This window comes from Nelumbo nucifera, chromosome 1 (genome assembly GCF_055504915.1).
Source record: "Nelumbo nucifera cultivar China Antique chromosome 1, China Antique-T2T, whole genome shotgun sequence".
NCBI classification, from domain to species: Eukaryota; Viridiplantae; Streptophyta; class Magnoliopsida; order Proteales; family Nelumbonaceae; genus Nelumbo; species Nelumbo nucifera.
In genome coordinates, this window is record NC_142649.1 from 151,791,792 (window position 1) to 151,799,797 (window position 8,006).

Sequence of the window (8,006 nt, forward strand, 5' to 3'; positions counted from 1 at the left end):
ATGGTCGACAAAAAATATCCTTACCTTAACGCTTTTTGTGCCAAGGCTCTGCCTTCGAGGTGGGTGTCACAGATGCCTCTGTGGATCTCTTGCAGCACATACTTTCCCTCCTCTCGGCGAAGGCATCGGAGGTAGGGCAAAATGAAAGATATCCTATACAATTTTCCTTCGAGCAGAGCATAGTGGGCTGCCTACCATCAGACTTTCGTTGCTTTGTTCTTGTCCGAGGGGAGTTGCTCGTGCTGCAGGTAGGCGAGGATGGGGTCCATCCAACATGACTCAACTTGTACTAGACACACTTACTTCTCCTCAATGTTGGGTCACATGAGCTTCTCAACATGTATAGTGTGGCCAAGGGCCAACCCCGAGCTACTTGCAAGTTTGGGAAGGGTGTCGACTCTCATGTTCTCAACTCGTGGGACTTGATGCAGGGTAAAGTGTTGGAATTTGTTGGCTAGTTCCCGGACTTTGGATAAGTACTTAGCCATATTTGGCTCCCTGGCCTCATACTCCCTATTCACTTGGTTCACCACCAACTGAGAGTCGTTGAAGACCTCAATGTATTTGGCTTCAAGGTCTTTGGTAAGTTGTAGTCTAGCGAGCAGGGCCTCATACTCAGTTTCATCATTAGAAGCTGGAAAGTTGAATCTCAATGCGTATTCTACCTCGTTGTTGTCCAGGGTAAGATGTATTAAGCCTGTTTCGCTGCCCTTAGCATTAGAGGACCCATCCGCAAATAGTCTCTAGGTCAACCGAGGTCCCTCATCTTCTACGGAAGCCTGGCCGAGGTATTTTGCTGAAGGTGCACTCTACCAAGAAGCCTGCTAAGGCTTGTGCTTTAATGGCAGGTCTCGGCTCGTAGTGCAGGTCAAACTCAAACAATTCGATGACCCACTTGGTCAGCCAACCCGAGGCCTCAGGCTTGGCAAGTATGGACTTGAGGGGTTGGCTGGTTAATAGTGTGATGCTGCGAGCTTGGAAGTAGGGCCTGAGTTTCTTGGCCAAGACCACCAACACGAAGGCTAGTTTCTCCACCTCGGGGTATCTGGTCTTAGTTTCACAGAGGACCTTGTTGATATAGTATATCAGCCTCTACACTCCTTCATCTTCTCTTGAAAGGGGCCATGTGAGTAGAGGGGGCGAGGCGAAGTAGGACTTCAGCTCATCGAAGGCTTTCTGGCACTCTTCAGTCTATTGGAAGTCTTTTAGCTTCTTGATGGCTTTGAAGAAGGGTATGTAGCAGTCGTCCAACTTCGACATGAATCGGTTGAGGGAAGCCACTCGGATGGTGAGTCTCTATGTTTCCTTAATGGGTCGAGGTGTCTCCATGTCAAGTATGGCATGAATCTTTTTGGGGTTGGCCTATATGCCTCGCTAAGTGATGATGAAACCCAAGAATTTGCCCGAGGTGACACCGAAGGTGCACTTGCTAGGGTTCAACTTCATGTTGTACTTTCTCAGCACTGCAAAGGTCTTGTCGAGGTCCGAGGTGTGTTGATTAGCTTTAAGGTTATTCACTACCATGTCATCGACGTAGGCCTTGACATTTCTTCCCATCTGGTCCTTGAATACTTTGTTCACCAGCCATTGGTAGGTCACTCCAACATTCTTCAATCCGAAGGGCATGACCTTGTAGCAGTAGGTGCCATGCTTAGTGATGAATGAGGTTTTCTCCTCATCCTCAGGCTACATCATGATCTGATTATATCTGGAGAAGGCATCCATGAAGCTTAACAGCTCGTACCCTGTGGTGGCATCGACGAGGTGGTCGACCCTCGACAAATGAAAGCTGTTTTTGGGATAGGCTTAGTTGAAGTCTGTGAAGTCAATACAAATTCGCCACTTCCCATTAGCCTTCTTAACCATGACCACATTGGACAACTAGTTAGGATAGTGTACCTCTCGAATGAAACCTATGTCAAGTAGCTTGTTTACCTCCTCTCCAATGGCTTTCCAATGCTCTGTTACAAAGTTCATCTTTTTCTGCCGAACTAACCAACAACTCGGGTCCATGCTTAGCCCATGAGTAATGACCGAGGGGTCAATTCCTAGCATGTCAGTAGCAAACCAAACAAAGACGTCGGCATTAGATTTGAGGAAGCTTATCACTTTGGAAAGTGTGTTTGGAGGAAGGTGGGGCCCGACATACACCGTCTTCTCAGGCTCGGCCTCGTGTAGGGGAACCGAGACAAGGTCCTCGATCGATTGGCCTCTGCTTGTTGTCTCGTCCCTGAGATCAAGTCCTTCCAACGTCAAAGCTTATATATTTTTTCCTCTTAGTGCTACCACGTAGCATTGTTTGGTTGCCTACTGGTTCCTCCAGATGACTCTGATGCCATTCTTGGTGGGGAAATTCATGGCGAGGTGATATGATGAAATGGTTGCCTTGAGTGCATGAAGGATCGGCCTCCTGATGATGGCATTGTAAAGGGAGCCTATCTTCACGAGCAAGAGCTCGGTCATCCTAGTCACTTTCCGAGGCTCTATCCCTATCGTGATTGGTAGGGTGATTTCTTCCTTCTGGTTTGACAATGGCTCTGGAGAAGCCTACCAATGGCACATTGACCGGTTGCAGCTGATCCGATGTCAGATTCATCTTCTTGAAGATGTAGTAGAAGAGGATGTCTACCGAAGAGCCGTTGTCTACAAGTATGCTCTTCACCAGGTAGTTGGCGATGGTTATGGTCACCACCAACGTGTCCTCATGGGGCACCGAGACTTGGTGTTTCCGGAAGCGCATCGTTAAACACCCCAGAACACCAATTTAAACATTTATAATTTTTACCGTTTCTCAAACAACTACTAATGTAGTAAATGGGTGAGATCAAGTCGTATCCACAGGGAAGCAAGTGAAAAATTAATATATACTTAGATCCGAACAAGAGAATACAATTGAGAATTGCAGAAAATAAGAAAATAGAATCTATTATTGCTGAAATTAAATGTTTCGAATTTAAACAAGACAATAAATAAAAATTAGAATTTAATAAAGTATGGGAATCAACAAAGGAAATAAAAGAAATAAATAAAAAAAGATCCAGAATTCGGATCCGATGGCGGTAGTTGCAGATCGGCCAGACAGCTTGTAGAAACCCCTCTTGACAAGAACCAGACGTTTGTCCTTTCTACAACCCTTGAACCCCTCGAGACACCTTTGCCTTGAACCGAACGAATTCAAATATGCAAAACAAAGAAACGAACAAGAATTAAATCTAAAAGATTGCAGAAATAAAAATAATGGAAAAGAAAATAAAGAAAATAAAAGAATGGTTGATCAAATCTAGTAGCGGTAATTGGAGATTGGTTGAATAGTTTGCAGGAACCCCTCTTGACAAGATCTGGGCGTCCTACCCTTCTACAACCCTTGAACTCCTCAAGAAACCTTATCCTTGTTAACTGGGTGAATTGACCAACCCCTTCTCCAGGGCCCTTGGCGTCCTTTTTATAGAGAAGGGTGGATAAAACTGGGATTAGAGAGAAAGAGGGGGGTGGCAGCTAGGTTTTTGCAAAAATATGGGTGCCCTAGGGTTTAGAATGAAGGGTTAGGATGGTTGTAGGATGATCTTAAGGCTTAGAAGAAAAGGAGAAGGCACCAAGTATTATGTAAGGCTGCGATTTAATGGCTAAGGCTGAATGGTGAAGAATAGAAGTTAGGTGGCTCCAAGGGTTAGAATGCTAAAAAGAAAGTGCCCTAGAATGGATGGGAGTTTAGAAGGGATGGAAGGTGAGGATTTAGCAGTTAGGGGCGGCTAGGGTTTTTTAAGAGTGAAAAGAATGGGTTAAAAGGTGCCCTAGGGTTTGCTAAGACGTGGGGAGCATGCTAATACAATAGGAGGGGCACCAAACTAGGTTTAGCAGTTAGGATGCTGTTAGACAATGTATGCCCTTAAACTGGACACATATGAGACTCGTGTTAGTTTAGAATCTTCACAGCCGTTGGAAAGATCTAGGGAGATTTATCCTGCCAAGGCTGACACTGATGTGCCGCCAAGTTGGTTGGGTTGGCTTGTCTCAGCTGCCAGGGTAAGACCCTACATGCAGTGTGGATTTTCTTGAAACCTTGAACCGGACCAGAATTCCAGTATTGCCCTGGACCTTGGAGATAGATGGTCAAAACTGGAATGTTACACCTGACCCCTAGACTCGATTATGATACTGCACTAGGTGTCGGATTGGGCTGTCTTTGATATGCCAATCTACGAGATCCTTAGAGGGGTTCAAAACCTGGGTATGTTGGGACAGTCTGAGAATTCATCTGAGTGAGTGATCATAGTGACAGGATCAACCCCTTTGTCGGACAAGGGTAATGATCGGGGATGCACTCTCTCTGATGGAAACCAAAGCTGCCAGCAGCCGATTTCAATCATTGAAATTTGTTTTTGCAAAATATATTTATATAAAGATATACATATATTATGGTTTCAAAATGTTTGCAAAAGGTTTTAATTCCCGGGATCCATGTGAGCGGAGAGTGCAACACCGTTCCTTGCAGTCGAGGGAGAGGTCCTCTCTTGTCGGGCAGTGTTTGATCATTATGGGCTGAGAGGTTAAGTGCAAGACCATTGAGGGTAATACCTGATGGGCTAATCTTGCATCTGCCCACAGTCCCTGGGTTTTTATAAGGTGGCTTGGCACAGGGACCACTTAGTGTAAGTGTTGGGCCCATTAAGCGCCCATGGTGATGGGCTCGGGGGTTCACTGTCCATAACAGTGAATTCGGCCAAGCCTTGTAACAAAGGATAGGCTAAACCCATGTGGCTGATGTGTAGATTAATGTTTGAGTCCCACGCCATACAAGGAAGCCCCAACTGGGCAGCAGTCTGAAAAGTTAGTGAGCACATGGACTTAATGGGCCTAAAGCCAAATTTGAATTGATTTAATTTGATTAGTTAAAGAAGGGGGCGAATTTGGACTTAAGGGCTTATCCTTATCTCTTAAAGAGAGTCCAGATTCAAATAAGGATTTGAATCAGGAAACTCCTAATGGGATTAGGAGCTGATCTCTTTAAGGCTATAAAAGGAGGAGGGGGCGGACCATTCAACACAACATCTCAATACAACAGATCTCAGATCACAAAAAGAGAGAAGACAACTACAGTAAGACTGCGCCATCTTCTGCTCTTGCGCCCTCCTCCTGCTACCGCCATTGCCAATTCGTTCTCCACTGTAGGAGCGATCAAAAAGGGTTCTTGATATCAGTTTTTGGAGAAAATCTGATTTGAAGTCGTGCTCACATACCCTCCATTGAATTCTTGCTAAAGGATTCGGTTCTTGTGAAGAACCTACTAATTCTGCTCCACCCTATGCTGTGTCATCTTCAGTGGGAGCAGACTTTGGAGTTTTCCTTGGGTGTGAACACCTTCATTGGGAGATATTGTTTATTCGTATCAGGTACCTCCCTCTCCTACCTTTTGGTTTCAGATCTGGTTCGATTCTTGGTTCAAGATTGATCATTGAAAATGCAGATTTTCTAAAATAGGGAATGTGATTCCCACATGAGAGAGAGAAATTTTTGAAATTTCACCCTACCTACCTGTAGGGTTCGGCTATCCATATGATGGATCTCTCATCCCTTCAGAGGCGCCCTCCTACTTTCAGTTTTTCACAAAAACACCCCCTTTCTCAACTAGACTTCACACCAGCTTCCTAAAACCTACATTTCAGCCATGAAAACTTTCCAATTTTGCAAAGAATTTGCATAGAGACCCTCAGAGGTCACAACATTGAAATTAACTGGGAAAAGGACACAATTTGACTACTCTAAGGCTGAAAATACCCCTGAATTGATGCCCTTAAGGCATCAAAATGTAGAGTTATCACACCCCTAACTTAACCATTGCTAGTCCCTTTGCAATGCAGCCTTAAAATTACACTAAGCATAGAGATCCTTCCCATTTAAAGATCATCCCTGACAGAATTACTCAAGCATCTTGATTCCAGCATTCTCAAACTCTATATAGATCGGTATTGAGCTTTAGGGGTAAAACCGTCTTGTTTTGAATATTATAGAAACTTGGCTTAAAAATCTTATTTACCCTTCCATTTGCAGACTGTCATGATAATCTGATATTGATTTTAAAATCAGACAGGTATTCTTTTTATCATTTTTTATAGTGGATTTTCCACCCCTGAACTTGATTTGCACACTTATTTCTATTGTTACCTTCCACCATTTGACGCGAATCACGACACTTGCCTTAGGTGAAGAGACCCGATTACTAAGTGTTATGTGATTATCTTTGGCATTCCCTTTACCATTTGATGCGAATCTCAACACTTGACTTAGGTGAAGAGACCTGGTTTCTAAGTCTAGGGTGTCCATTGACCTTTTATTCTCTTTCTCTCTCTCTCTCTCTCTCTCTTTGCAACATTGTTCAGGGCAGTCCACTGTTTCTAACAATTTGAAGAATTTTATTTATCTAATTTCTTTCTCTTCTTATTTTGGCAGCGGCAAACTTGGGAGTATTTTTCAATTTCTAAATAGTTTTGACAATATTCAAATGAGACCAATTTTGACTCATATCACTTGCTACCAAGTTCTACAAAATTCAATATTCTTTTTATCAGTTTCCTCAACTTTTTCTGTTTGGAAATCTCTTTTAATGGAAAAGACTTAAAAAAATTTTAGTGAAATTTTAATTCTACATATTTAAAGGCTTAGCTTCTCAATTTTTTTTTTCAAAATTTCATTTTTTTCTCTCTTTCCTCACCCCCCAACTTAAGTGCCATTGTCCCCAATGGCATGACTAGATTGATGCAAGAAGGACTTGGGCCAAAGGGAACAATCAATAGGGTTTTCTTGAGGTGTTCAAGGTCTGCCACTTGGTCTCGAATCACGGAATAAAAACTCTAATCCTAAAAGTAATTGAAAATTATGTTGGGTTGCCTCCCAACCAGCGCTAAGTTTAATGTCTTCAGCCGGACACATTTACGCACTTTCTTCATCTAAACTCTCCGACTCACTTTCATCTTCGAATAGACGGGGTTCAGATTGGTCTAACCAAGGGGTAGGTAGGGCATCTAAAAGATTGTCCACTATATCTACCTTGCATTCATGTTCCCCTAGGTTTGGATACTTAGAGGCACTAAAAACATGTAACCGGACTTTTTGCTCCCTTAATGAAATGTTCATTTCCTCCAATTTATAGTTTGTATTAGCCGTTGCTAGAAATATACATCTTAAGATTATCGAGATGTGATTCAGTTCGGTTAGGGTCATGACTGGGATGATGAAATCCACTAGGAAGTGACAACCCTCTACCCTGACCATTACATCCTCAATAACACTTCAAGGAGTCTTGACTAACCAATCAGCGAGTTTTAGAGTTAACGGGGTTGTTTTTAACTCACTGATCCTAAACATATCATAAATGGACGAAAGCATATTTATACTGACCCCTAAATCCAGTAAGGCTCGATCGAAGGTGATTCCAAAGATGACGCAGCTTATGAGAGGAGCATCAGGATCTTTCAATTTTTTGCGGAAGTTGGTTTAGGAGAGTTGCATTAACATCTACCGAGAGCATCATTTTTTGTGGGGCCTATCATGGCTCCATCATTTGAGTACACAACTCTTTCAAGAACTTGGCATAGGCCGGGATACGTTGGATCATGTCGAGGAGAGGGAAGTTAATATGGACTTCCCTACTCTCCTCGTTGCGAGTCTCTCTATTCTTTCGCATCGGCCCGACTGTGAGTGCAGTTGGAAAGGGAACTATGGGTTGGTTCACTATAAGCTCTTCCTCTAAATTCTCCTTTCCTTTTTCTTCCCTCCCCAACTTATGGTCTTCTTGCTCCTTTTCATTAACTCTCTTTTTCTCACACAGGTCCTCTAAAATCCTCCCCTTCTTAAGCTTGTAATGGCCTTGGTATTTTCGCACTAAGGGTTCTTAGGAGGTGGTTGAATTTGTTGTGGAGGAAAACTCGGTGGCTGATTTCTAGGAGTCGCAACTAGTTGACTCGGTATTTTCCTTACTTCTCTCTTCGCCTTAGCTTCGGCTAGCCATC